Below are 26853 nucleotides of genomic sequence, written 5' to 3' on the forward strand. Positions count from 1 at the left end.
CAATCATCGCACAGAAAAATCTTTGGCGCTTCCTTTCGATAGCTCAGTTGGTAGAGCGGAGGACTGTAGTGGAATACTCAGCAAAGTCATCCTTAGGTCGCTGGTTCAATTCCGGCTCGAAGGAGCGAGTGTACTTTTGGATTAAGCAGCAATTCGCTCAAACCAGTTCTCATCACTTTATGGTGCATCATGTTGCCACGAAGGAGCAGGACACCACTTTTCTCGTCTCAAACCTGAATGCACTCTGCATCCACCTTCACACAGCTGTTATGCTTGAGCATTTGTGTCTGCTCACCAGCACAGAGTTTTTTTAAATTTCAAAATTTGCATATAAAAATTTGTACAGTCCATTCAAAAGCAGTTCAGTACATTTAGCTGCGGTCAGCAATCCCATACACTACATTTGGGTGCTGACGGCAGTTCCGTTCGATACATTTCCTTGCTTTTCAGTTCAAGTACAATTCGGTACAATATGGGATACATTGTAGTACTGCAGAGCAGCAACACTTCAAAGCACTCAGCACTCCCTTTCAGGCAAAACAAGTTGGCTATCAGTCAGACAGCGCTGTCGCCTGCTCCCTCACACACAGGGCGGCCGCTACTTTCCGGTCACCTCGCTTCCCTTCCACGGTCTCGTGCTCTTCTCGGCTTCTTTCTTCGTTACTGTGGCTTCGCGTCCTGCTGTTGCTCGCTCGCTGCTGCTCCGCAATGTCGATTGGATAAAAGGAGTGGGCCAGTTCTCTGATGGTCGTGGAGCAGCTTGGAGACGAGTGCGAAAAGGCGACTGTGAAGCAAATGAGGGCAACCTGCAAGTAGCTACTGGGGAATTAGCTCAAATGGTAGAGCGCTCGCTTAGCATGTGAGAGATAGCGGGATCGATGCCTGCATTCTCCACTCTGCTTTTGGCTCAGAGCAATTCTCCAGAAAGAAATGTGGTCTCACGTGTCACTGAGTTCATGCCAGATGGGTCAAAGCACAGCAAACCTTTTTCTGCCATGTCATAAGCAAGACGTCTTGATTTTTGCAAAGATGGATATATGAGGCGAGAGAAGCCAAAAGAACGACTTGCGAGCATTGATTGCTTTTCTGAGCATTTGCCTCAGGACCTTCGATTGAGCAGACTGATATGCTGCCTGCTGCGCGAAGAAGGCACTTGCCATGCAAGCGGCCAGGCAGCACGACCAAGTCGGGCAGCTTGCAAGGTCTTTAAATTCAGAATGCGCAGCTTGCAAAAAATCTGCGAGCCTGATAAGAAGTCAAAGCTACACTCTTGTGATTGTTAGTCACACGCGTTTTCCAGGCTGTAAAGAGTCGCTGGCGGTTGACAGTCCCACCGCGCTGCAGCATGGGCTGGTACTGAAGACGCACAGGCCACGCCACGAGTCCAGATGCGTCAACATGCTCACGGAAAACAATCATCGCACAGAAAAATCTTTGGCGCTTCCCTTCGATAGCTCAGTTGGTAGAGCGGAGGACTGTAGTGGAATACTCAGCAAAGTCATCCTTAGGTCGCTGGTTCAATTCCGGCTCGAAGGAGCGAGTGTACTTTTGGATTAAGCAGCAATTCGCTCAAACCAGTTCTCATCACTTTATGGTGCATCATGTTGCCACGAAGGAGCAGGACACACTTTTCTCGTCTCAAACCTGAATGCACTCTGCATCCACCTTCACACAGCTGTTATTCTTGAGCATTTGTGTCTGCTCACCAGCACAGAGTTTTTTTAAATTTCAAAATTTGCATATAAAAATTTGTACAGTCCATTCAAAAGCAGTTCAGTACATTTAGCTGCGGTCAGCAATCCCATACACTACATTTGGGTGCTGACGGCAGTTCCGTTCGATACATTTCCTTGCTTTTCAGTTCAAGTACAATTCGGTACAATATGGGATACATTGTAGTACTGCAGAGCAGCAACACTTCAAAGCACTCAGCACTCCCTTTCAGGCAAAACAAGTTGGCTATCAGTCAGACAGCGCTGTCGCCTGCTCCCTCACACACAGGGCGGCCGCTACTTTCCGGTCACCTCGCTTCCCTTCCACGGTCTCGTGCTCTTCTCGGCTTCTTTCTTCGTTACTGTGGCTTCGCGTCCTGCTGTTGCTCGCTCGCTGCTGCTCCGCAATGTCGATTGGATACAAGGAGTGGGCCAGTTCTCTGATGGTCGTGGAGCAGCTTGGAGACGAGTGCGAAAAGGCGACTGTGAAGCAAATGAGGTCAACCTGCAAGAAGCTACTGGGGAATTAGCTCAAATGGTAGAGCGCTCGCTTAGCATGTGAGAGGTAGCGGGATCGATGCCTGCATTCTCCACTCTGCTTTTGGCTCAGAGCAATTCTCCAGAAAGAAATGTGGTCTCACGTGTCACTGAGTTCATGCCAGATGGGTCAAAGCACAGCAAACCTTTTTCTGCCATGTCATAAGCAAGACGTCTTGATTTTTGCAAAGATGGATATATGAGGCGAGAGAAGCCAAAAGAACGACTTGCGAGCATTGATTGCTTTTCTGAGCATTTGACTCAGGACCTTCGATTGAGCAGACTGATATGCTGCCTGCTGCGCGAAGAAGGCACTTGCCATGCAAGCGGCCAGGCAGCACGACCAAGTCGGGCAGCTTGCAAGGTCTTTAAATTCAGAATGCGCAGCTTGCAAAAAATCTGCGAGCCTGATAAGAAGTCAAAGCTACACTCTTGTGATTGTTAGTCACACGCGTTTTCCAGGCTGTAAAGAGTAGCTGGCGGTTGACAGTCCCACCGCGCTGCAGCATGGGCTGGTACTGAAGACGCACAGGCCATGCCACGAGTCCAGATGCGTCAACATGCTCACGGAAAACAATCATCGCACAGAAAAATCTTTGGCGCTTCCTTTCGATAGCTCAGTTGGTAGAGCGGAGGACTGTAGTGGAATACTCAGCAAAGTCATCCTTAGGTCGCTGGTTCAATTCCGGCTCGAAGGAGCGAGTGTACTTTTGGATTAAGCAGCAATTCGCTCAAACCAGTTCTCATCACTTTATGGTGCATCATGTTGCCACGAAGGAGCAGGACACCACTTTTCTCGTCTCAAACCTGAATGCACTCTGCATCCACCTTCACACAGCTGTTATGCTTGAGCATTTGTGTCTGCTCACCAGCACAGAGTTTTTTTAAATTTCAAAATTTGCATATAAAAATTTGTACAGTCCATTCAAAAGCAGTTCAGTACATTTAGCTGCGGTCAGCAATCCCATACACTACATTTGGGTGCTGACGGCAGTTCCGTTCGATACATTTCCTTGCTTTTCAGTTCAAGTACAATTCGGTACAATATGGGATACATTGTAGTACTGCAGAGCAGCAACACTTCAAAGCACTCAGCACTCCCTTTCAGGCAAAACAAGTTGGCTATCAGTCAGACAGCGCTGTCGCCTGCTCCCTCACACACAGGGCGGCCGCTACTTTCCGGTCACCTCGCTTCCCTTCCACGGTCTCGTGCTCTTCTCGGCTTCTTTCTTCGTTACTGTGGCTTCGCGTCCTGCTGTTGCTCGCTCGCTGCTGCTCCGCAATGTCGATTGGATAAAAGGAGTGGGCCAGTTCTCTGATGGTCGTGGAGCAGCTTGGAGACGAGTGCGAAAAGGCGACTGTGAAGCAAATGAGGGCAACCTGCAAGTAGCTACTGGGGAATTAGCTCAAATGGTAGAGCGCTCGCTTAGCATGTGAGAGATAGCGGGATCGATGCCTGCATTCTCCACTCTGCTTTTGGCTCAGAGCAATTCTCCAGAAAGAAATGTGGTCTCACGTGTCACTGAGTTCATGCCAGATGGGTCAAAGCACAGCAAACCTTTTTCTGCCATGTCATAAGCAAGACGTCTTGATTTTTGCAAAGATGGATATATGAGGCGAGAGAAGCCAAAAGAACGACTTGCGAGCATTGATTGCTTTTCTGAGCATTTGCCTCAGGACCTTCGATTGAGCAGACTGATATGCTGCCTGCTGCGCGAAGAAGGCACTTGCCATGCAAGCGGCCAGGCAGCACGACCAAGTCGGGCAGCTTGCAAGGTCTTTAAATTCAGAATGCGCAGCTTGCAAAAAATCTGCGAGCCTGATAAGAAGTCAAAGCTACACTCTTGTGATTGTTAGTCACACGCGTTTTCCAGGCTGTAAAGAGTCGCTGGCGGTTGACAGTCCCACCGCGCTGCAGCATGGGCTGGTACTGAAGACGCACAGGCCACGCCACGAGTCCAGATGCGTCAACATGCTCACGGAAAACAATCATCGCACAGAAAAATCTTTGGCGCTTCCCTTCGATAGCTCAGTTGGTAGAGCGGAGGACTGTAGTGGAATACTCAGCAAAGTCATCCTTAGGTCGCTGGTTCAATTCCGGCTCGAAGGAGCGAGTGTACTTTTGGATTAAGCAGCAATTCGCTCAAACCAGTTCTCATCACTTTATGGTGCATCATGTTGCCACGAAGGAGCAGGACACACTTTTCTCGTCTCAAACCTGAATGCACTCTGCATCCACCTTCACACAGCTGTTATTCTTGAGCATTTGTGTCTGCTCACCAGCACAGAGTTTTTTTAAATTTCAAAATTTGCATATAAAAATTTGTACAGTCCATTCAAAAGCAGTTCAGTACATTTAGCTGCGGTCAGCAATCCCATACACTACATTTGGGTGCTGACGGCAGTTCCGTTCGATACATTTCCTTGCTTTTCAGTTCAAGTACAATTCGGTACAATATGGGATACATTGTAGTACTGCAGAGCAGCAACACTTCAAAGCACTCAGCACTCCCTTTCAGGCAAAACAAGTTGGCTATCAGTCAGACAGCGCTGTCGCCTGCTCCCTCACACACAGGGCGGCCGCTACTTTCCGGTCACCTCGCTTCCCTTCCACGGTCTCGTGCTCTTCTCGGCTTCTTTCTTCGTTACTGTGGCTTCGCGTCCTGCTGTTGCTCGCTCGCTGCTGCTCCGCAATGTCGATTGGATACAAGGAGTGGGCCAGTTCTCTGATGGTCGTGGAGCAGCTTGGAGACGAGTGCGAAAAGGCGACTGTGAAGCAAATGAGGGCAACCTGCAAGAAACTACTGGGGAATTAGCTCAAATGGTAGAGCGCTCGCTTAGCATGTGAGAGGTAGTGGGATCGATGCCTGCATTCTCCACACTGCTTTTGGCTCAGAGCAATTCTCCAGAAAGAAATGTGGTCTCACGTGTCACTGAGTTCATGCCAGATGGGTCAAAGCACAGCAAACCTTTTTCTGCCATGTCATAAGCAAGACGTCTTGATTTTTGCAAAGATGGATATATGAGGCGAGAGAAGCCAAAAGAACGACTTGCGAGCATTGATTGCTTTTCTGAGCATTTGACTCAGGACCTTCGATTGAGCAGACTGATATGCTGCCTGCTGCGCGAAGAAGGCACTTGCCATGCAAGCGGCCAGGCAGCACGACCAAGTCGGGCAGCTTTCAAGGTCTTTAAATTCAGAATGCGCAGCTTGCAAAAAATCTGCGAGCCTGATAAGAAGTCAAAGCTACACTCTTGTGATTGTTAGTCACACGCGTTTTCCAGGCTGTAAAGAGTCGCTGGCGGTTGACAGTCCCACCGCGCTGCAGCATGGGCTGGTACTGAAGACGCACAGGCCACGCCATGAGTCCAGATGCGTCAACATGCTCACGGAAAACAATCATCGCACAGAAAAATCTTTGGCGCTTCCCTTCGATAGCTCAGTTGGTAGAGCGGAGGACTGTAGTGGAATACTCAGCAAAGTCATCCTTAGGTCGCTGGTTCAATTCCGGCTCGAAGGAGCGAGTGTACTTTTGGATTAAGCAGCAATTCGCTCAAACCAGTTCTCATCACTTTATGGTGCATCATGTTGCCACGAAGGAGCAGGACACCACTTTTCTCGTCTCAAACCTGAATGCACTCTGCATCCACCTTCACACAGCTGTTATGCTTGAGCATTTGTGTCTGCTCACCAGCACAGAGTTTTTTTAAATTTCAAAATTTGCATATAAAAATTTGTACAGTCCATTCAAAAGCAGTTCAGTACATTTAGCTGCGGTCAGCAATCCCATACACTACATTTGGGTGCTGACGGCAGTTCCGTTCGATACATTTCCTTGCTTTTCAGTTCAAGTACAATTCGGTACAATATGGGATACATTGTAGTACTGCAGAGCAGCAACACTTCAAAGCACTCAGCACTCCCTTTCAGGCAAAACAAGTTGGCTATCAGTCAGACAGCGCTGTCGCCTGCTCCCTCACACACAGGGCGGCCGCTACTTTCCGGTCACCTCGCTTCCCTTCCACGGTCTCGTGCTCTTCTCGGCTTCTTTCTTCGTTACTGTGGCTTCGCGTCCTGCTGTTGCTCGCTCGCTGCTGCTCCGCAATGTCGATTGGATAAAAGGAGTGGGCCAGTTCTCTGATGGTCGTGGAGCAGCTTGGAGACGAGTGCGAAAAGGCGACTGTGAAGCAAATGAGGGCAACCTGCAAGTAGCTACTGGGGAATTAGCTCAAATGGTAGAGCGCTCGCTTAGCATGTGAGAGATAGCGGGATCGATGCCTGCATTCTCCACTCTGCTTTTGGCTCAGAGCAATTCTCCAGAAAGAAATGTGGTCTCACGTGTCACTGAGTTCATGCCAGATGGGTCAAAGCACAGCAAACCTTTTTCTGCCATGTCATAAGCAAGACGTCTTGATTTTTGCAAAGATGGATATATGAGGCGAGAGAAGCCAAAAGAACGACTTGCGAGCATTGATTGCTTTTCTGAGCATTTGCCTCAGGACCTTCGATTGAGCAGACTGATATGCTGCCTGCTGCGCGAAGAAGGCACTTGCCATGCAAGCGGCCAGGCAGCACGACCAAGTCGGGCAGCTTGCAAGGTCTTTAAATTCAGAATGCGCAGCTTGCAAAAAATCTGCGAGCCTGATAAGAAGTCAAAGCTACACTCTTGTGATTGTTAGTCACACGCGTTTTCCAGGCTGTAAAGAGTCGCTGGCGGTTGACAGTCCCACCGCGCTGCAGCATGGGCTGGTACTGAAGACGCACAGGCCACGCCACGAGTCCAGATGCGTCAACATGCTCACGGAAAACAATCATCGCACAGAAAAATCTTTGGCGCTTCCCTTCGATAGCTCAGTTGGTAGAGCGGAGGACTGTAGTGGAATACTCAGCAAAGTCATCCTTAGGTCGCTGGTTCAATTCCGGCTCGAAGGAGCGAGTGTACTTTTGGATTAAGCAGCAATTCGCTCAAACCAGTTCTCATCACTTTATGGTGCATCATGTTGCCACGAAGGAGCAGGACACACTTTTCTCGTCTCAAACCTGAATGCACTCTGCATCCACCTTCACACAGCTGTTATTCTTGAGCATTTGTGTCTGCTCACCAGCACAGAGTTTTTTTAAATTTCAAAATTTGCATATAAAAATTTGTACAGTCCATTCAAAAGCAGTTCAGTACATTTAGCTGCGGTCAGCAATCCCATACACTACATTTGGGTGCTGACGGCAGTTCCGTTCGATACATTTCCTTGCTTTTCAGTTCAAGTACAATTCGGTACAATATGGGATACATTGTAGTACTGCAGAGCAGCAACACTTCAAAGCACTCAGCACTCCCTTTCAGGCAAAACAAGTTGGCTATCAGTCAGACAGCGCTGTCGCCTGCTCCCTCACACACAGGGCGGCCGCTACTTTCCGGTCACCTCGCTTCCCTTCCACGGTCTCGTGCTCTTCTCGGCTTCTTTCTTCGTTACTGTGGCTTCGCGTCCTGCTGTTGCTCGCTCGCTGCTGCTCCGCAATGTCGATTGGATACAAGGAGTGGGCCAGTTCTCTGATGGTCGTGGAGCAGCTTGGAGACGAGTGCGAAAAGGCGACTGTGAAGCAAATGAGGGCAACCTGCAAGAAACTACTGGGGAATTAGCTCAAATGGTAGAGCGCTCGCTTAGCATGTGAGAGGTAGTGGGATCGATGCCTGCATTCTCCACACTGCTTTTGGCTCAGAGCAATTCTCCAGAAAGAAATGTGGTCTCACGTGTCACTGAGTTCATGCCAGATGGGTCAAAGCACAGCAAACCTTTTTCTGCCATGTCATAAGCAAGACGTCTTGATTTTTGCAAAGATGGATATATGAGGCGAGAGAAGCCAAAAGAACGACTTGCGAGCATTGATTGCTTTTCTGAGCATTTGACTCAGGACCTTCGATTGAGCAGACTGATATGCTGCCTGCTGCGCGAAGAAGGCACTTGCCATGCAAGCGGCCAGGCAGCACGACCAAGTCGGGCAGCTTTCAAGGTCTTTAAATTCAGAATGCGCAGCTTGCAAAAAATCTGCGAGCCTGATAAGAAGTCAAAGCTACACTCTTGTGATTGTTAGTCACACGCGTTTTCCAGGCTGTAAAGAGTCGCTGGCGGTTGACAGTCCCACCGCGCTGCAGCATGGGCTGGTACTGAAGACGCACAGGCCACGCCATGAGTCCAGATGCGTCAACATGCTCACGGAAAACAATCATCGCACAGAAAAATCTTTGGCGCTTCCCTTCGATAGCTCAGTTGGTAGAGCGGAGGACTGTAGTGGAATACTCAGCAAAGTCATCCTTAGGTCGCTGGTTCAATTCCGGCTCGAAGGAGCGAGTGTACTTTTGGATTAAGCAGCAATTCGCTCAAACCAGTTCTCATCACTTTATGGTGCATCATGTTGCCACGAAGGAGCAGGACACCACTTTTCTCGTCTCAAACCTGAATGCACTCTGCATCCACCTTCACACAGCTGTTATGCTTGAGCATTTGTGTCTGCTCACCAGCACAGAGTTTTTTTAAATTTCAAAATTTGCATATAAAAATTTGTACAGTCCATTCAAAAGCAGTTCAGTACATTTAGCTGCGGTCAGCAATCCCATACACTACATTTGGGTGCTGACGGCAGTTCCGTTCGATACATTTCCTTGCTTTTCAGTTCAAGTACAATTCGGTACAATATGGGATACATTGTAGTACTGCAGAGCAGCAACACTTCAAAGCACTCAGCACTCCCTTTCAGGCAAAACAAGTTGGCTATCAGTCAGACAGCGCTGTCGCCTGCTCCCTCACACACAGGGCGGCCGCTACTTTCCGGTCACCTCGCTTCCCTTCCACGGTCTCGTGCTCTTCTCGGCTTCTTTCTTCGTTACTGTGGCTTCGCGTCCTGCTGTTGCTCGCTCGCTGCTGCTCCGCAATGTCGATTGGATACAAGGAGTGGGCCAGTTCTCTGATGGTCGTGGAGCAGCTTGGAGACGAGTGCGAAAAGGCGACTGTGAAGCAAATGAGGGCAACCTGCAAGTAGCTACTGGGGAATTAGCTCAAATGGTAGAGCGCTCGCTTAGCATGTGAGAGGTAGCGGGATCGATGCCTGCATTCTCCACTCTGCTTTTGGCTCAGAGCAATTCTCCAGAAAGAAATGTGGTCTCACGTGTCACTGAGTTCATGCCAGATGGGTCAAAGCACAGCAAACCTTTTTCTGCCATGTCATAAGCAAGACGTCTTGATTTTTGCAAAGATGGATATATGAGGCGAGAGAAGCCAAAAGAACGACTTGCGAGCATTGATTGCTTTTCTGAGCATTTGACTCAGGACCTTCGATTGAGCAGACTGATATGCTGCCTGCTGCGCGAAGAAGGCACTTGCCATGCAAGCGGCCAGGCAGCACGACCAAGTCGGGCAGCTTTCAAGGTCTTTAAATTCAGAATGCGCAGCTTGCAAAAAATCTGCGAGCCTGATAAGAAGTCAAAGCTACACTCTTGTGATTGTTAGTCACACGCGTTTTCCAGGCTGTAAAGAGTCGCTGGCGGTTGACAGTCCCACCGCGCTGCAGCATGGGCTGGTACTGAAGACGCACAGGCCACGCCATGAGTCCAGATGCGTCAACATGCTCACGGAAAACAATCATCGCACAGAAAAATCTTTGGCGCTTCCCTTCGATAGCTCAGTTGGTAGAGCGGAGGACTGTAGTGGAATACTCAGCAAAGTCATCCTTAGGTCGCTGGTTCAATTCCGGCTCGAAGGAGCGAGTGTACTTTTGGATTAAGCAGCAATTCGCTCAAACCAGTTCTCATCACTTTATGGTGCATCATGTTGCCACGAAGGAGCAGGACACCACTTTTCTCGTCTCAAACCTGAATGCACTCTGCATCCACCTTCACACAGCTGTTATGCTTGAGCATTTGTGTCTGCTCACCAGCACAGAGTTTTTTTAAATTTCAAAATTTGCATATAAAAATTTGTACAGTCCATTCAAAAGCAGTTCAGTACATTTAGCTGCGGTCAGCAATCCCATACACTACATTTGGGTGCTGACGGCAGTTCCGTTCGATACATTTCCTTGCTTTTCAGTTCAAGTACAATTCGGTACAATATGGGATACATTGTAGTACTGCAGAGCAGCAACACTTCAAAGCACTCAGCACTCCCTTTCAGGCAAAACAAGTTGGCTATCAGTCAGACAGCGCTGTCGCCTGCTCCCTCACACACAGGGCGGCCGCTACTTTCCGGTCACCTCGCTTCCCTTCCACGGTCTCGTGCTCTTCTCGGCTTCTTTCTTCGTTACTGTGGCTTCGCGTCCTGCTGTTGCTCGCTCGCTGCTGCTCCGCAATGTCGATTGGATAAAAGGAGTGGGCCAGTTCTCTGATGGTCGTGGAGCAGCTTGGAGACGAGTGCGAAAAGGCGACTGTGAAGCAAATGAGGGCAACCTGCAAGTAGCTACTGGGGAATTAGCTCAAATGGTAGAGCGCTCGCTTAGCATGTGAGAGATAGCGGGATCGATGCCTGCATTCTCCACTCTGCTTTTGGCTCAGAGCAATTCTCCAGAAAGAAATGTGGTCTCACGTGTCACTGAGTTCATGCCAGATGGGTCAAAGCACAGCAAACCTTTTTCTGCCATGTCATAAGCAAGACGTCTTGATTTTTGCAAAGATGGATATATGAGGCGAGAGAAGCCAAAAGAACGACTTGCGAGCATTGATTGCTTTTCTGAGCATTTGCCTCAGGACCTTCGATTGAGCAGACTGATATGCTGCCTGCTGCGCGAAGAAGGCACTTGCCATGCAAGCGGCCAGGCAGCACGACCAAGTCGGGCAGCTTGCAAGGTCTTTAAATTCAGAATGCGCAGCTTGCAAAAAATCTGCGAGCCTGATAAGAAGTCAAAGCTACACTCTTGTGATTGTTAGTCACACGCGTTTTCCAGGCTGTAAAGAGTCGCTGGCGGTTGACAGTCCCACCGCGCTGCAGCATGGGCTGGTACTGAAGACGCACAGGCCACGCCACGAGTCCAGATGCGTCAACATGCTCACGGAAAACAATCATCGCACAGAAAAATCTTTGGCGCTTCCCTTCGATAGCTCAGTTGGTAGAGCGGAGGACTGTAGTGGAATACTCAGCAAAGTCATCCTTAGGTCGCTGGTTCAATTCCGGCTCGAAGGAGCGAGTGTACTTTTGGATTAAGCAGCAATTCGCTCAAACCAGTTCTCATCACTTTCTGGTGCATCATGTTGCCACGAAGGAGCAGGACACCACTTTTCTCGTCTCAAACCTGAATGCACTCTGCATCCACCTTCACACAGCTGTTATGCTTGAGCATTTGTGTCTGCTCACCAGCACAGAGTTTTTTTAAATTTCAAAATTTGCATATAAAAATTTGTACAGTCCATTCAAAAGCAGTTCAGTACATTTAGCTGCGGTCAGCAATCCCATACACTACATTTGGGTGCTGACGGCAGTTCCGTTCGATACATTTCCTTGCTTTTCAGTTCAAGTACAATTCGGTACAATATGGGATACATTGTAGTACTGCAGAGCAGCAACACTTCAAAGCACTCAGCACTCCCTTTCAGGCAAAACAAGTTGGCTATCAGTCAGACAGCGCTGTCGCCTGCTCCCTCACACACAGGGCGGCCGCTACTTTCCGGTCACCTCGCTTCCCTTCCACGGTCTCGTGCTCTTCTCGGCTTCTTTCTTCGTTACTGTGGCTTCGCGTCCTGCTGTTGCTCGCTCGCTGCTGCTCCGCAATGTCGATTGGATACAAGGAGTGGGCCAGTTCTCTGATGGTCGTGGAGCAGCTTGGAGACGAGTGCGAAAAGGCGACTGTGAAGCAAATGAGGGCAACCTGCAAGAAACTACTGGGGAATTAGCTCAAATGGTAGAGCGCTCGCTTAGCATGTGAGAGGTAGTGGGATCGATGCCTGCATTCTCCACACTGCTTTTGGCTCAGAGCAATTCTCCAGAAAGAAATGTGGTCTCACGTGTCACTGAGTTCATGCCAGATGGGTCAAAGCACAGCAAACCTTTTTCTGCCATGTCATAAGCAAGACGTCTTGATTTTTGCAAAGATGGATATATGAGGCGAGAGAAGCCAAAAGAACGACTTGCGAGCATTGATTGCTTTTCTGAGCATTTGACTCAGGACCTTCGATTGAGCAGACTGATATGCTGCCTGCTGCGCGAAGAAGGCACTTGCCATGCAAGCGGCCAGGCAGCACGACCAAGTCGGGCAGCTTTCAAGGTCTTTAAATTCAGAATGCGCAGCTTGCAAAAAATCTGCGAGCCTGATAAGAAGTCAAAGCTACACTCTTGTGATTGTTAGTCACACGCGTTTTCCAGGCTGTAAAGAGTCGCTGGCGGTTGACATGCCCACCGCGCTGCAGCATGGGCTGGTACTGAAGACGCACAGGCCACGCCATGAGTCCAGATGCGTCAACATGCTCACGGAAAACAATCATCGCACAGAAAAATCTTTGGCGCTTCCCTTCGATAGCTCAGTTGGTAGAGCGGAGGACTGTAGTGGAATACTCAGCAAAGTCATCCTTAGGTCGCTGGTTCAATTCCGGCTCGAAGGAGCGAGTGTACTTTTGGATTAAGCAGCAATTCGCTCAAACCAGTTCTCATCACTTTATGGTGCATCATGTTGCCACGAAGGAGCAGGACACCACTTTTCTCGTCTCAAACCTGAATGCACTCTGCATCCACCTTCACACAGCTGTTATGCTTGAGCATTTGTGTCTGCTCACCAGCACAGAGTTTTTTTAAATTTCAAAATTTGCATATAAAAATTTGTACAGTCCATTCAAAAGCAGTTCAGTACATTTAGCTGCGGTCAGCAATCCCATACACTACATTTGGGTGCTGACGGCAGTTCCGTTCGATACATTTCCTTGCTTTTCAGTTCAAGTACAATTCGGTACAATATGGGATACATTGTAGTACTGCAGAGCAGCAACACTTCAAAGCACTCAGCACTCCCTTTCAGGCAAAACAAGTTGGCTATCAGTCAGACAGCGCTGTCGCCTGCTCCCTCACACACAGGGCGGCCGCTACTTTCCGGTCACCTCGCTTCCCTTCCACGGTCTCGTGCTCTTCTCGGCTTCTTTCTTCGTTACTGTGGCTTCGCGTCCTGCTGTTGCTCGCTCGCTGCTGCTCCGCAATGTCGATTGGATACAAGGAGTGGGCCAGTTCTCTGATGGTCGTGGAGCAGCTTGGAGACGAGTGCGAAAAGGCGACTGTGAAGCAAATGAGGGCAACCTGCAAGTAGCTACTGGGGAATTAGCTCAAATGGTAGAGCGCTCGCTTAGCATGTGAGAGGTAGCGGGATCGATGCCTGCATTCTCCACTCTGCTTTTGGCTCAGAGCAATTCTCCAGAAAGAAATGTGGTCTCACGTGTCACTGAGTTCATGCCAGATGGGTCAAAGCACAGCAAACCTTTTTCTGCCATGTCATAAGCAAGACGTCTTGATTTTTGCAAAGATGGATATATGAGGCGAGAGAAGCCAAAAGAACGACTTGCGAGCATTGATTGCTTTTCTGAGCATTTGACTCAGGACCTTCGATTGAGCAGACTGATATGCTGCCTGCTGCGCGAAGAAGGCACTTGCCATGCAAGCGGCCAGGCAGCACGACCAAGTCGGGCAGCTTGCAAGGTCTTTAAATTCAGAATGCGCAGCTTGCAAAAAATCTGCGAGCCTGATAAGAAGTCAAAGCTACACTCTTGTGATTGTTAGTCACACGCGTTTTCCAGGCTGTAAAGAGTCGCTGGCGGTTCACAGTCCCACCGCGCTGCAGCACGGGCTGGTACTGAAGACGCACAGGCCACGCCACGAGTCCAGATGCGTCAACATGCTCACGGAAAACAATCATCGCACAGGAAAATCTTTGGCGCTTCCCTTCGATAGCTCAGTTGGTAGAGCGGAGGACTGTAGTGGAATACTCAGCAAAGTCATCCTTAGGTCGCTGGTTCAATTCCGGCTCGAAGGAGCGAGTGTACTTTTGGATTAAGCAGCAATTCGCTCAAACCAGTTCTCATCACTTTATGGTGCATCATGTTGCCACGAAGGAGCAGGACACCACTTTTCTCGTCTCAAACCTGAATGCACTCTGCATCCACCTTCACACAGCTGTTATTCTTGAGCATTTGTGTCTGCTCACCAGCACAGAGTTTTTTTAAATTTCAAAATTTGCATATAAAAATTTGTACAGTCCATTCAAAAGCAGTTCAGTACATTTAGCTGCGGTCAGCAATCCCATACACTACATTTGGGTGCTGACGGCAGTTCCGTTCGATACATTTCCTTGCTTTTCAGTTCAAGTACAATTCGGTACAATATGGGATACATTGTAGTACTGCAGAGCAGCAACACTTCAAAGCACTCAGCACTCCCTTTCAGGCAAAACAAGTTGGCTATCAGTCAGACAGCGCTGTCGCCTGCTCCCTCACACACAGGGCGGCCGCTACTTTCCGGTCACCTCGCTTCCCTTCCACGGTCTCGTGCTCTTCTCGGCTTCTTTCTTCGTTACTGTGGCTTCGCGTCCTGCTGTTGCTCGCTCGCTGCTGCTCCGCAATGTCGATTGGATACAAGGAGTGGGCCAGTTCTCTGATGGTCGTGGAGCAGCTTGGAGACGAGTGCGAAAAGGCGACTGTGAAGCAAATGAGGGCAACCTGCAATAAGCTACTGGGGAATTAGCTCAAATGGTAGAGCGCTCGCTTCGCATGTGAGAGGTAGCGGGATCGATGCCTGCATTCTCCACTCTGCTTTTGGCTCAGAGCAATTCTCCAGAAAGAAATGTGGTCTCACGTGTCACTGAGTTCATGCCAGATGGGTCAAAGCACAGCAAACCTTTTTCTGCCATGTCATAAGCAAGACGTCTTGATTTTTGCAAAGATGGATATATGAGGCGAGAGAAGCCAAAAGAACGACTTGCGAGCATTGATTGCTTTTCTGAGCATTTGACTCAGGACCTTCGATTGAGCAGACTGATATGCTGCCTGCTGCGCGAAGAAGGCACTTGCCATGCAAGCGGCCAGGCAGCACGACCAAGTCGGGCAGCTTGCAAGGTCTTTAAATTCAGAATGCGCAGCTTGCAAAAAATCTGCGAGCCTGATAAGAAGTCAAAGCTACACTCTTGTGATTGTTAGTCACACGCGTTTTCCAGGCTGTAAAGAGTCGCTGGCGGTTGACAGTCCCACCGCGCTGCAGCATGGGCTGGTACTGAAGACGCACAGGCCACGCCATGAGTCCAGATGCGTCAACATGCTCACGGAAAACAATCATCGCACAGAAAAATCTTTGGCGCTTCCCTTCGATAGCTCAGTTGGTAGAGCGGAGGACTGTAGTGGAATACTCAGCAAAGTCATCCTTAGGTCGCTGGTTCAATTCCGGCTCGAAGGAGCGAGTGTACTTTTGGATTAAGCAGCAATTCGCTCAAACCAGTTCTCATCACTTTCTGGTGCATCATGTTGCCACGAAGGAGCAGGACACCACTTTTCTCGTCTCAAACCTGAATGCACTCTGCATCCACCTTCACACAGCTGTTATGCTTGAGCATTTGTGTCTGCTCACCAGCACAGAGTTTTTTTAAATTTCAAAATTTGCATATAAAAATTTGTACAGTCCATTCAAAAGCAGTTCAGTACATTTAGCTGCGGTCAGCAATCCCATACACTACATTTGGGTGCTGACGGCAGTTCCGTTCGATACATTTCCTTGCTTTTCAGTTCAAGTACAATTCGGTACAATATGGGATACATTGTAGTACTGCAGAGCAGCAACACTTCAAAGCACTCAGCACTCCCTTTCAGGCAAAACAAGTTGGCTATCAGTCAGACAGCGCTGTCGCCTGCTCCCTCACACACAGGGCGGCCGCTACTTTCCGGTCACCTCGCTTCCCTTCCACGGTCTCGTGCTCTTCTCGGCTTCTTTCTTCGTTACTGTGGCTTCGCGTCCTGCTGTTGCTCGCTCGCTGCTGCTCCGCAATGTCGATTGGATACAAGGAGTGGGCCAGTTCTCTGATGGTCGTGGAGCAGCTTGGAGACGAGTGCGAAAAGGCGACTGTGAAGCAAATGAGGGCAACCTGCAAGTAGCTACTGGGGAATTAGCTCAAATGGTAGAGCGCTCGCTTAGCATGTGAGAGGTAGCGGGATCGATGCCTGCATTCTCCACTCTGCTTTTGGCTCAGAGCAATTCTCCAGAAAGAAATGTGGTCTCACATGTCACTGAGTTCATGCCAGATGGGTCAAAGCACAGCAAACCTTTTTCTGCCATGTCATAAGCAAGACGTCTTGATTTTTGCAAAGATGGATATATGAGGCGAGAGAAGCCAAAAGAACGACTTGCGAGCATTGATTGCTTTTCTGAGCATTTGACTCAGGACCTTCGATTGAGCAGACTGATATGCTGCCTGCTGCGCGAAGAAGGCACTTGCCATGCAAGCGGCCAGGCAGCACGACCAAGTCGGGCAGCTTGCAAGGTCTTTAAATTCAGAATGCGCAGCTTGCAAAAAATCTGCGAGCCTGATAAGAAGTCAAAGCTACACTCTTGTGATTGTTAGTCACACGCGTTTTCCAGGCTGTAAAGAGTCGCTGGCGGTTCACAGTCCCACCGCGCTGCAGCACGGGCTGGTACTGAAGACGCACAGGCCACGCCACGAGTCCAGATGCGTCAACATGCTCACGGAAAACAATCATCGCACAGAAAAATCTTTGGCGCTTCCCTTCGATAGCTCAGTTGGTAGAGCGGAGGACTGTAGTGGAATACTCAGCAAAGTCATCCTTAGGTCGCTGGTTCAATTCCGGCTCGAAGGAGCGAGTGTACTTTTGGATTAAGCAGCAATTCGCTCAAACCAGTTCTCATCACTTTATGGTGCATCATGTTGCCACGAAGGAGCAGGACACCACTTTTCTCGTCTCAAACCTGAATGCACTCTGCATCCACCTTCACACAGCTGTTATTCTTGAGCATTTGTGTCTGCTCACCAGCACAGAGTTTTTTTAAATTTCAAAATTTGCATATAAAAATTTGTACAGTCCATTCAAAAGCAGTTCAGTACATTTAACTGCGGTCAGCAATCCCATACACTACATTTGGGTGCTGACGGCAGTTCCGTTCGATACATTTCCTTGCTTTTCAGTTCAAGTACAATTCGGTACAATATGGGATACATTGTAGTACTGCAGAGCAGCAACACTTCAAAGCACTCAGCACTCCCTTTCAGGCAAAACAAGTTGGCTATCAGTCAGACAGCGCTGTCGCCTGCTCCCTCACACACAGGGCGGCCGCTACTTTCCGGTCACCTCGCTTCCCTTCCACGGTCTCGTGCTCTTCTCGGCTTCTTTCTTCGTTACTGTGGCTTCGCGTCCTGCTGTTGCTCGCTCGCTGCTGCTCCGCAATGTCGATTGGATACAAGGAGTGGGCCAGTTCTCTGATGGTCGTGGAGCAGCTTGGAGACGAGTGCGAAAAGGCGACTGTGAAGCAAATGAGGGCAACCTGCAATAAGCTACTGGGGAATTAGCTCAAATGGTAGAGCGCTCGCTTCGCATGTGAGAGGTAGCGGGATCGATGCCTGCATTCTCCACTCTGCTTTTGGCTCAGAGCAATTCTCCAGAAAGAAATGTGGTCTCACGTGTCACTGAGTTCATGCCAGATGGGTCAAAGCACAGCAAACCTTTTTCTGCCATGTCATAAGCAAGACGTCTTGATTTTTGCAAAGATGGATATATGAGGCGAGAGAAGCCAAAAGAACGACTTGCGAGCATTGATTGCTTTTCTGAGCATTTGACTCAGGACCTTCGATTGAGCAGACTGACATGCTGCCTGCTGCGCGAAGAAGGCACTTGCCATGCAAGCGGCCAGGCAGCACGACCAAGTCGGGCAGCTTGCAAGGTCTTTAAATTCAGAATGCGCAGCTTGCAAAAAATCTGCGAGCCTGATAAGAAGTCAAAGCTACACTCTTGTGATTGTTAGTCACACGCGTTTTCCAGGCTGTAAAGAGTCGCTGGCGGTTCACAGTCCCACCGCGCTGCAGCATGGGCTGGTACTGAAGACGCACAGGCCACGCCACGAGTCCAGATGCGTCAACATGCTCACGGAAAACAATCATTGCACAGGAAAATCTTTGGCGCTTCCCTTCGATAGCTCAGTTGGTAGAGCGGAGGACTGTAGTGGAATACTCAGCAAAGTCATCCTTAGGTCGCTGGTTCAATTCCGGCTCGAAGGAGCGAGTGTACTTTTGGATTAAGCAGCAATTCGCTCAAACCAGTTCTCATCACTTTATGGTGCATCATGTTGCCATGAAGGAGCAGGACACCACTTTTCTCGTCTCAAACCTGAATGCACTCTGCATCCACCTTCACACAGCTGTTATTCTTGAGCATTTGTGTCTGCTCACCAGCACAGAGTTTTTTTAAATTTCAAAATTTGCATATAAAAATTTGTACAGTCCATTCAAAAGCAGTTCAGTACATTTAGCTGCGGTCAGCAATCCCATACACTACATTTGGGTGCTGACGGCAGTTCCGTTCGATACATTTCCTTGCTTTTCAGTTCAAGTACAATTCGGTACAATATGGGATACATTGTAGTACTGCAGAGCAGCAACACTTCAAAGCACTCAGCACTCCCTTTCAGGCAAAACAAGTTGGCTATCAGTCAGACAGCGCTGTCGCCTGCTCCCTCACACACAGGGCGGCCGCTACTTTCCGGTCACCTCGCTTCCCTTCCACGGTCTCGTGCTCTTCTCGGCTTCTTTCTTCGTTACTGTGGCTTCGCGTCCTGCTGTTGCTCGCTCGCTGCTGCTCCGCAATGTCGATTGGATACAAGGAGTGGGCCAGTTCTCTGATGGTCGTGGAGCAGCTTGAAGACGAGTGCGAAAAGGCGACTGTGAAGCAAATGAGGGCAACCTGCAAGAAACTACTGGGGAATTAGCTCAAATGGTAGAGCGCTCGCTTAGCATGTGAGAGGTAGTGGGATCGATGCCTGCATTCTCCACACTGCTTTTGGCTCAGAGCAATTCTCCAGAAAGAAATGTGGTCTCACGTGTCACTGAGTTCATGCCAGATGGGTCAAAGCACAGCAAACCTTTTTCTGCCATGTCATAAGCAAGACGTCTTGATTTTTGCAAAGATGGATATATGAGGCGAGAGAAGCCAAAAGAACGACTTGCGAGCATTGATTGCTTTTCTGAGCATTTGACTCAGGACCTTCGATTGAGCAGACTGATATGCTGCCTGCTGCGCGAAGAAGGCACTTGCCATGCAAGCGGCCAGGCAGCACGACCAAGTCGGGCAGCTTGCAAGGTCTTTAAATTCAGAATGCGCAGCTTGCAAAAAATCTGCGAGCCTGATAAGAAGTCAAAGCTACACTCTTGTGATTGTTAGTCACACGCGTTTTCCAGGCTGTAAAGAGTCGCTGGCGGTTGACAGTCCCACCGCGCTGCAGCATGGGCTGGTACTGAAGACGCACAGGCCACGCCATGAGTCCAGATGCGTCAACATGCTCACGGAAAACAATCATCGCACAGAAAAATCTTTGGCGCTTCCCTTCGATAGCTCAGTTGGTAGAGCGGAGGACTGTAGTGGAATACTCAGCAAAGTCATCCTTAGGTCGCTGGTTCAATTCCGGCTCGAAGGAGCGAGTGTACTTTTGGATTAAGCAGCAATTCGCTCAAACCAGTTCTCATCACTTTATGGTGCATCATGTTGCCACGAAGGAGCAGGACACCACTTTTCTCGTCTCAAACCTGAATGCACTCTGCATCCACCTTCACACAGCTGTTATGCTTGAGCATTTGTGTCTGCTCACCAGCACAGAGTTTTTTTAAATTTCAAAATTTGCATATAAAAATTTGTACAGTCCATTCAAAAGCAGTTCAGTACATTTAGCTGCGGTCAGCAATCCCATACACTACATTTGGGTGCTGACGGCAGTTCCGTTCGATACATTTCCTTGCTTTTCAGTTCAAGTACAATTCGGTACAATATGGGATACATTGTAGTACTGCAGAGCAGCAACACTTCAAAGCACTCAGCACTCCCTTTCAGGCAAAACAAGTTGGCTATCAGTCAGACAGCGCTGTCGCCTGCTCCCTCACACACAGGGCGGCCGCTACTTTCCGGTCACCTCGCTTCCCTTCCACGGTCTCGTGCTCTTCTCGGCTTCTTTCTTCGTTACTGTGGCTTCGCGTCCTGCTGTTGCTCGCTCGCTGCTGCTCCGCAATGTCGATTGGATAAAAGGAGTGGGCCAGTTCTCTGATGGTCGTGGAGCAGCTTGGAGACGAGTGCGAAAAGGCGACTGTGAAGCAAATGAGGGCAACCTGCAAGTAGCTACTGGGGAATTAGCTCAAATGGTAGAGCGCTCGCTTAGCATGTGAGAGATAGCGGGATCGATGCCTGCATTCTCCACTCTGCTTTTGGCTCAGAGCAATTCTCCAGAAAGAAATGTGGTCTCACGTGTCACTGAGTTCATGCCAGATGGGTCAAAGCACAGCAAACCTTTTTCTGCCATGTCATAAGCAAGACGTCTTGATTTTTGCAAAGATGGATATATGAGGCGAGAGAAGCCAAAAGAACGACTTGCGAGCATTGATTGCTTTTCTGAGCATTTGCCTCAGGACCTTCGATTGAGCAGACTGATATGCTGCCTGCTGCGCGAAGAAGGCACTTGCCATGCAAGCGGCCAGGCAGCACGACCAAGTCGGGCAGCTTGCAAGGTCTTTAAATTCAGAATGCGCAGCTTGCAAAAAATCTGCGAGCCTGATAAGAAGTCAAAGCTACACTCTTGTGATTGTTAGTCACACGCGTTTTCCAGGCTGTAAAGAGTCGCTGGCGGTTGACAGTCCCACCGCGCTGCAGCATGGGCTGGTACTGAAGACGCACAGGCCACGCCACGAGTCCAGATGCGTCAACATGCTCACGGAAAACAATCATCGCACAGAAAAATCTTTGGCGCTTCCCTTCGATAGCTCAGTTGGTAGAGCGGAGGACTGTAGTGGAATACTCAGCAAAGTCATCCTTAGGTCGCTGGTTCAATTCCGGCTCGAAGGAGCGAGTGTACTTTTGGATTAAGCAGCAATTCGCTCAAACCAGTTCTCATCACTTTATGGTGCATCATGTTGCCACGAAGGAGCAGGACACACTTTTCTCGTCTCAAACCTGAATGCACTCTGCATCCACCTTCACACAGCTGTTATTCTTGAGCATTTGTGTCTGCTCACCAGCACAGAGTTTTTTTAAATTTCAAAATTTGCATATAAAAATTTGTACAGTCCATTCAAAAGCAGTTCAGTACATTTAGCTGCGGTCAGCAATCCCATACACTACATTTGGGTGCTGACGGCAGTTCCGTTCGATACATTTCCTTGCTTTTCAGTTCAAGTACAATTCGGTACAATATGGGATACATTGTAGTACTGCAGAGCAGCAACACTTCAAAGCACTCAGCACTCCCTTTCAGGCAAAACAAGTTGGCTATCAGTCAGACAGCGCTGTCGCCTGCTCCCTCACACACAGGGCGGCCGCTACTTTCCGGTCACCTCGCTTCCCTTCCACGGTCTCGTGCTCTTCTCGGCTTCTTTCTTCGTTACTGTGGCTTCGCGTCCTGCTGTTGCTCGCTCGCTGCTGCTCCGCAATGTCGATTGGATACAAGGAGTGGGCCAGTTCTCTGATGGTCGTGGAGCAGCTTGGAGACGAGTGCGAAAAGGCGACTGTGAAGCAAATGAGGGCAACCTGCAAGAAACTACTGGGGAATTAGCTCAAATGGTAGAGCGCTTGCTTAGCATGTGAGAGGTAGTGGGATCGATGCCTGCATTCTCCACACTGCTTTTGGCTCAGAGCAATTCTCCAGAAAGAAATGTGGTCTCACGTGTCACTGAGTTCATGCCAGATGGGTCAAAGCACAGCAAACCTTTTTCTGCCATGTCATAAGCAAGACGTCTTGATTTTTGCAAAGATGGATATATGAGGCGAGAGAAGCCAAAAGAACGACTTGCGAGCATTGATTGCTTTTCTGAGCATTTGACTCAGGACCTTCGATTGAGCAGACTGATATGCTGCCTGCTGCGCGAAGAAGGCACTTGCCATGCAAGCGGCCAGGCAGCACGACCAAGTCGGGCAGCTTTCAAGGTCTTTAAATTCAGAATGCGCAGCTTGCAAAAAATCTGCGAGCCTGATAAGAAGTCAAAGCTACACTCTTGTGATTGTTAGTCACACGCGTTTTCCAGGCTGTAAAGAGTCGCTGGCGGTTGACAGTCCCACCGCGCTGCAGCATGGGCTGGTACTGAAGACGCACAGGCCACGCCATGAGTCCAGATGCGTCAACATGCTCACGGAAAACAATCATCGCACAGAAAAATCTTTGGCGCTTCCCTTCGATAGCTCAGTTGGTAGAGCGGAGGACTGTAGTGGAATACTCAGCAAAGTCATCCTTAGGTCGCTGGTTCAATTCCGGCTCGAAGGAGCGAGTGTACTTTTGGATTAAGCAGCAATTCGCTCAAACCAGTTCTCATCACTTTATGGTGCATCATGTTGCCACGAAGGAGCAGGACACCACTTTTCTCGTCTCAAACCTGAATGCACTCTGCATCCACCTTCACACAGCTGTTATGCTTGAGCATTTGTGTCTGCTCACCAGCACAGAGTTTTTTTAAATTTCAAAATTTGCATATAAAAATTTGTACAGTCCATTCAAAAGCAGTTCAGTACATTTAGCTGCGGTCAGCAATCCCATACACTACATTTGGGTGCTGACGGCAGTTCCGTTCGATACATTTCCTTGCTTTTCAGTTCAAGTACAATTCGGTACAATATGGGATACATTGTAGTACTGCAGAGCAGCAACACTTCAAAGCACTCAGCACTCCCTTTCAGGCAAAACAAGTTGGCTATCAGTCAGACAGCGCTGTCGCCTGCTCCCTCACACACAGGGCGGCCGCTACTTTCCGGTCACCTCGCTTCCCTTCCACGGTCTCGTGCTCTTCTCGGCTTCTTTCTTCGTTACTGTGGCTTCGCGTCCTGCTGTTGCTCGCTCGCTGCTGCTCCGCAATGTCGATTGGATACAAGGAGTGGGCCAGTTCTCTGATGGTCGTGGAGCAGCTTGGAGACGAGTGCGAAAAGGCGACTGTGAAGCAAATGAGGGCAACCTGCAAGTAGCTACTGGGGAATTAGCTCAAATGGTAGAGCGCTCGCTTAGCATGTGAGAGGTAGCGGGATCGATGCCTGCATTCTCCACTCTGCTTTTGGCTCAGAGCAATTCTCCAGAAAGAAATGTGGTCTCACGTGTCACTGAGTTCATGCCAGATGGGTCAAAGCACAGCAAACCTTTTTCTGCCATGTCATAAGCAAGACGTCTTGATTTTTGCAAAGATGGATATATGAGGCGAGAGAAGCCAAAAGAACGACTTGCGAGCATTGATTGCTTTTCTGAGCATTTGACTCAGGACCTTCGATTGAGCAGACTGATATGCTGCCTGCTGCGCGAAGAAGGCACTTGCCATGCAAGCGGCCAGGCAGCACAACCAAGTCGGGCAGCTTGCAAGGTCTTTAAATTCAGAATGCGCAGCTTGCAAAAAATCTGCGAGCCTGATAAGAAGTCAAAGCTACACTCTTGTGATTGTTAGTCACACGCGTTTTCCAGGCTGTAAAGAGTCGCTGGCGGTTCACAGTCCCACCGCGCTGCAGCACGGGCTGGTACTGAAGACGCACAGGCCACGCCACGAGTCCAGATGCGTCAACATGCTCACGGAAAACAATCATCGCACAGGAAAATCTTTGGCGCTTCCCTTCGATAGCTCAGTTGGTAGAGCGGAGGACTGTAGTGGAATACTCAGCAAAGTCATCCTTAGGTCGCTGGTTCAATTCCGGCTCGAAGGAGCGAGTGTACTTTTGGATTAAGCAGCAATTCGCTCAAACCAGTTCTCATCACTTTATGGTGCATCATGTTGCCACGAAGGAGCAGGACACCACTTTTCTCGTCTCAAACCTGAATGCACTCTGCATCCACCTTCACACAGCTGTTATTCTTGAGCATTTGTGTCTGCTCACCAGCACAGAGTTTTTTTAAATTTCAAAATTTGCATATAAAAATTTGTACAGTCCATTCAAAAGCAGTTCAGTACATTTAGCTGCGGTCAGCAATCCCATACACTACATTTGGGTGCTGACGGCAGTTCCGTTCGATACATTTCCTTGCTTTTCAGTTCAAGTACAATTCGGTACAATATGGGATACATTGTAGTACTGCAGAGCAGCAACACTTCAAAGCACTCAGCACTCACTTTCAGGCAAAACAAGTTGGCTATCAGTCAGACAGCGCTGTCGCCTGCTCCCTCACACACAGGGCGGCCGCTACTTTCCGGTCACCTCGCTTCCCTTCCACGGTCTCGTGCTCTTCTCGGCTTCTTTCTTCGTTACTGTGGCTTCGCGTCCTGCTGTTGCTCGCTCGCTGCTGCTCCGCAATGTCGATTGGATACAAGGAGTGGGCCAGTTCTCTGATGGTCGTGGAGCAGCTTGGAGACGAGTGCGAAAAGGCGACTGTGAAGCAAATGAGGGCAACCTGCAATAAGCTACTGGGGAATTAGCTCAAATGGTAGAGCGCTCGCTTCGCATGTGAGAGGTAGCGGGATCGATGCCTGCATTCTCCACTCTGCTTTTGGCTCAGAGCAATTCTCCAGAAAGAAATGTGGTCTCACGTGTCACTGAGTTCATGCCAGATGGGTCAAAGCACAGCAAACCTTTTTCTGCCATGTCATAAGCAAGACGTCTTGATTTTTGCAAAGATGGATATATGAGGCGAGAGAAGCCAAAAGAACGACTTGCGAGCATTGATTGCTTTTCTGAGCATTTGACTCAGGACCTTCGATTGAGCAGACTGATATGCTGCCTGCTGCGCGAAGAAGGCACTTGCCATGCAAGCGGCCAGGCAGCACGACCAAGTCGGGCAGCTTTCAAGGTCTTTAAATTCAGAATGCGCAGCTTGCAAAAAATCTGCGAGCCTGATAAGAAGTCAAAGCTACACTCTTGTGATTGTTAGTCACACGCGTTTTCCAGGCTGTAAAGAGTCGCTGGCGGTTGACAGTCCCACCGCGCTGCAGCATGGGCTGGTACTGAAGACGCACAGGCCACGCCATGAGTCCAGATGCGTCAACATGCTCACGGAAAACAATCATCGCACAGAAAAATCTTTGGCGCTTCCCTTCGATAGCTCAGTTGGTAGAGCGGAGGACTGTAGTGGAATACTCAGCAAAGTCATCCTTAGGTCGCTGGTTCAATTCCGGCTCGAAGGAGCGAGTGTACTTTTGGATTAAGCAGCAATTCGCTCAAACCAGTTCTCATCACTTTCTGGTGCATCATGTTGCCACGAAGGAGCAGGACACCACTTTTCTCGTCTCAAACCTGAATGCACTCTGCATCCACCTTCACACAGCTGTTATGCTTGAGCATTTGTGTCTGCTCACCAGCACAGAGTTTTTTTAAATTTCAAAATTTGCATATAAAAATTTGTACAGTCCATTCAAAAGCAGTTCAGTACATTTAGCTGCGGTCAGCAATCCCATACACTACATTTGGGTGCTGACGGCAGTTCCGTTCGATACATTTCCTTGCTTTTCAGTTCAAGTACAATTCGGTACAATATGGGATACATTGTAGTACTGCAGAGCAGCAACACTTCAAAGCACTCAGCACTCCCTTTCAGGCAAAACAAGTTGGCTATCAGTCAGACAGCGCTGTCGCCTGCTCCCTCACACACAGGGCGGCCGCTACTTTCCGGTCACCTCGCTTCCCTTCCACGGTCTCGTGCTCTTCTCGGCTTCTTTCTTCGTTACTGTGGCTTCGCGTCCTGCTGTTGCTCGCTCGCTGCTGCTCCGCAATGTCGATTGGATACAAGGAGTGGGCCAGTTCTCTGATGGTCGTGGAGCAGCTTGGAGACGAGTGCGAAAAGGCGACTGTGAAGCAAATGAGGGCAACCTGCAAGTAGCTACTGGGGAATTAGCTCAAATGGTAGAGCGCTCGCTTAGCATGTGAGAGGTAGCGGGATCGATGCCTGCATTCTCCACTCTGCTTTTGGCTCAGAGCAATTCTCCAGAAAGAAATGTGGTCTCACGTGTCACTGAGTTCATGCCAGATGGGTCAAAGCACAGCAAACCTTTTTCTGCCATGTCATAAGCAAGACGTCTTGATTTTTGCAAAGATGGATATATGAGGCGAGAGAAGCCAAAAGAACGACTTGCGAGCATTGATTGCTTTTCTGAGCATTTGACTCAGGACCTTCGATTGAGCAGACTGACATGCTGCCTGCTGCGCGAAGAAGGCACTTGCCATGCAAGCGGCCAGGCAGCACGACCAAGTCGGGCAGCTTGCAAGGTCTTTAAATTCAGAATGCGCAGCTTGCAAAAAATCTGCGAGCCTGATAAGAAGTCAAAGCTACACTCTTGTGATTGTTAGTCACACGCGTTTTCCAGGCTGTAAAGAGTCGCTGGCGGTTCACAGTCCCACCGCGCTGCAGCATGGGCTGGTACTGAAGACGCACAGGCCACGCCACGAGTCCAGATGCGTCAACATGCTCACGGAAAACAATCATTGCACAGGAAAATCTTTGGCGC

General features: G+C 49.2%; 19 non-coding genes across 19 annotated transcripts; all 19 read left to right on the top strand.

Annotated features, from left to right (window-relative positions):
- The first annotated feature begins 32 nt into the window (after positions 1–32).
- Positions 33–124, top strand: trnay-gua (transfer RNA tyrosine (anticodon GUA)). The gene is given in 2 exon segments: positions 33–69; positions 89–124. It is a non-coding gene; the product is annotated as a tRNA-Tyr (tRNA).
- Positions 125–1444: 1320 nt separating this feature from the next.
- Positions 1445–1536, top strand: trnay-gua (transfer RNA tyrosine (anticodon GUA)). Its single transcript is given in 2 exon segments — positions 1445–1481; positions 1501–1536. It is a non-coding gene; the product is annotated as a tRNA-Tyr (tRNA).
- Positions 1537–2855: 1319 nt separating this feature from the next.
- On the top strand, positions 2856–2947 carry trnay-gua (transfer RNA tyrosine (anticodon GUA)). The gene is given in 2 exon segments: positions 2856–2892; positions 2912–2947. It is a non-coding gene; the product is annotated as a tRNA-Tyr (tRNA).
- A 1320-nt stretch (positions 2948–4267) lies between these two features.
- Positions 4268–4359, top strand: trnay-gua (transfer RNA tyrosine (anticodon GUA)). The gene is given in 2 exon segments: positions 4268–4304; positions 4324–4359. It is a non-coding gene; the product is annotated as a tRNA-Tyr (tRNA).
- A 1319-nt stretch (positions 4360–5678) lies between these two features.
- Positions 5679–5770, top strand: trnay-gua (transfer RNA tyrosine (anticodon GUA)). Its single transcript is given in 2 exon segments — positions 5679–5715; positions 5735–5770. It is a non-coding gene; the product is annotated as a tRNA-Tyr (tRNA).
- Positions 5771–7090: 1320 nt separating this feature from the next.
- Positions 7091–7182, top strand: trnay-gua (transfer RNA tyrosine (anticodon GUA)). Its single transcript is given in 2 exon segments — positions 7091–7127; positions 7147–7182. It is a non-coding gene; the product is annotated as a tRNA-Tyr (tRNA).
- Positions 7183–8501: 1319 nt separating this feature from the next.
- trnay-gua (transfer RNA tyrosine (anticodon GUA)) lies at positions 8502–8593 on the top strand. The gene is given in 2 exon segments: positions 8502–8538; positions 8558–8593. It is a non-coding gene; the product is annotated as a tRNA-Tyr (tRNA).
- Positions 8594–9913: 1320 nt separating this feature from the next.
- trnay-gua (transfer RNA tyrosine (anticodon GUA)) lies at positions 9914–10005 on the top strand. Its single transcript is given in 2 exon segments — positions 9914–9950; positions 9970–10005. It is a non-coding gene; the product is annotated as a tRNA-Tyr (tRNA).
- A 1320-nt stretch (positions 10006–11325) lies between these two features.
- On the top strand, positions 11326–11417 carry trnay-gua (transfer RNA tyrosine (anticodon GUA)). The gene is given in 2 exon segments: positions 11326–11362; positions 11382–11417. It is a non-coding gene; the product is annotated as a tRNA-Tyr (tRNA).
- Positions 11418–12737: 1320 nt separating this feature from the next.
- Positions 12738–12829, top strand: trnay-gua (transfer RNA tyrosine (anticodon GUA)). The gene is given in 2 exon segments: positions 12738–12774; positions 12794–12829. It is a non-coding gene; the product is annotated as a tRNA-Tyr (tRNA).
- A 1320-nt stretch (positions 12830–14149) lies between these two features.
- trnay-gua (transfer RNA tyrosine (anticodon GUA)) lies at positions 14150–14241 on the top strand. Its single transcript is given in 2 exon segments — positions 14150–14186; positions 14206–14241. It is a non-coding gene; the product is annotated as a tRNA-Tyr (tRNA).
- A 1320-nt stretch (positions 14242–15561) lies between these two features.
- Positions 15562–15653, top strand: trnay-gua (transfer RNA tyrosine (anticodon GUA)). Its single transcript is given in 2 exon segments — positions 15562–15598; positions 15618–15653. It is a non-coding gene; the product is annotated as a tRNA-Tyr (tRNA).
- Positions 15654–16973: 1320 nt separating this feature from the next.
- Positions 16974–17065, top strand: trnay-gua (transfer RNA tyrosine (anticodon GUA)). The gene is given in 2 exon segments: positions 16974–17010; positions 17030–17065. It is a non-coding gene; the product is annotated as a tRNA-Tyr (tRNA).
- A 1320-nt stretch (positions 17066–18385) lies between these two features.
- trnay-gua (transfer RNA tyrosine (anticodon GUA)) lies at positions 18386–18477 on the top strand. The gene is given in 2 exon segments: positions 18386–18422; positions 18442–18477. It is a non-coding gene; the product is annotated as a tRNA-Tyr (tRNA).
- Positions 18478–19797: 1320 nt separating this feature from the next.
- Positions 19798–19889, top strand: trnay-gua (transfer RNA tyrosine (anticodon GUA)). Its single transcript is given in 2 exon segments — positions 19798–19834; positions 19854–19889. It is a non-coding gene; the product is annotated as a tRNA-Tyr (tRNA).
- Positions 19890–21209: 1320 nt separating this feature from the next.
- On the top strand, positions 21210–21301 carry trnay-gua (transfer RNA tyrosine (anticodon GUA)). Its single transcript is given in 2 exon segments — positions 21210–21246; positions 21266–21301. It is a non-coding gene; the product is annotated as a tRNA-Tyr (tRNA).
- A 1319-nt stretch (positions 21302–22620) lies between these two features.
- Positions 22621–22712, top strand: trnay-gua (transfer RNA tyrosine (anticodon GUA)). Its single transcript is given in 2 exon segments — positions 22621–22657; positions 22677–22712. It is a non-coding gene; the product is annotated as a tRNA-Tyr (tRNA).
- Positions 22713–24032: 1320 nt separating this feature from the next.
- Positions 24033–24124, top strand: trnay-gua (transfer RNA tyrosine (anticodon GUA)). Its single transcript is given in 2 exon segments — positions 24033–24069; positions 24089–24124. It is a non-coding gene; the product is annotated as a tRNA-Tyr (tRNA).
- Positions 24125–25444: 1320 nt separating this feature from the next.
- On the top strand, positions 25445–25536 carry trnay-gua (transfer RNA tyrosine (anticodon GUA)). The gene is given in 2 exon segments: positions 25445–25481; positions 25501–25536. It is a non-coding gene; the product is annotated as a tRNA-Tyr (tRNA).
- The last annotated feature ends 1317 nt before the right edge of the window (positions 25537–26853 follow it).

Source organism: Pristiophorus japonicus, unplaced genomic scaffold, assembly GCF_044704955.1.
Source record: "Pristiophorus japonicus isolate sPriJap1 unplaced genomic scaffold, sPriJap1.hap1 HAP1_SCAFFOLD_429, whole genome shotgun sequence".
NCBI classification, from domain to species: Eukaryota; Metazoa; Chordata; class Chondrichthyes; family Pristiophoridae; genus Pristiophorus; species Pristiophorus japonicus.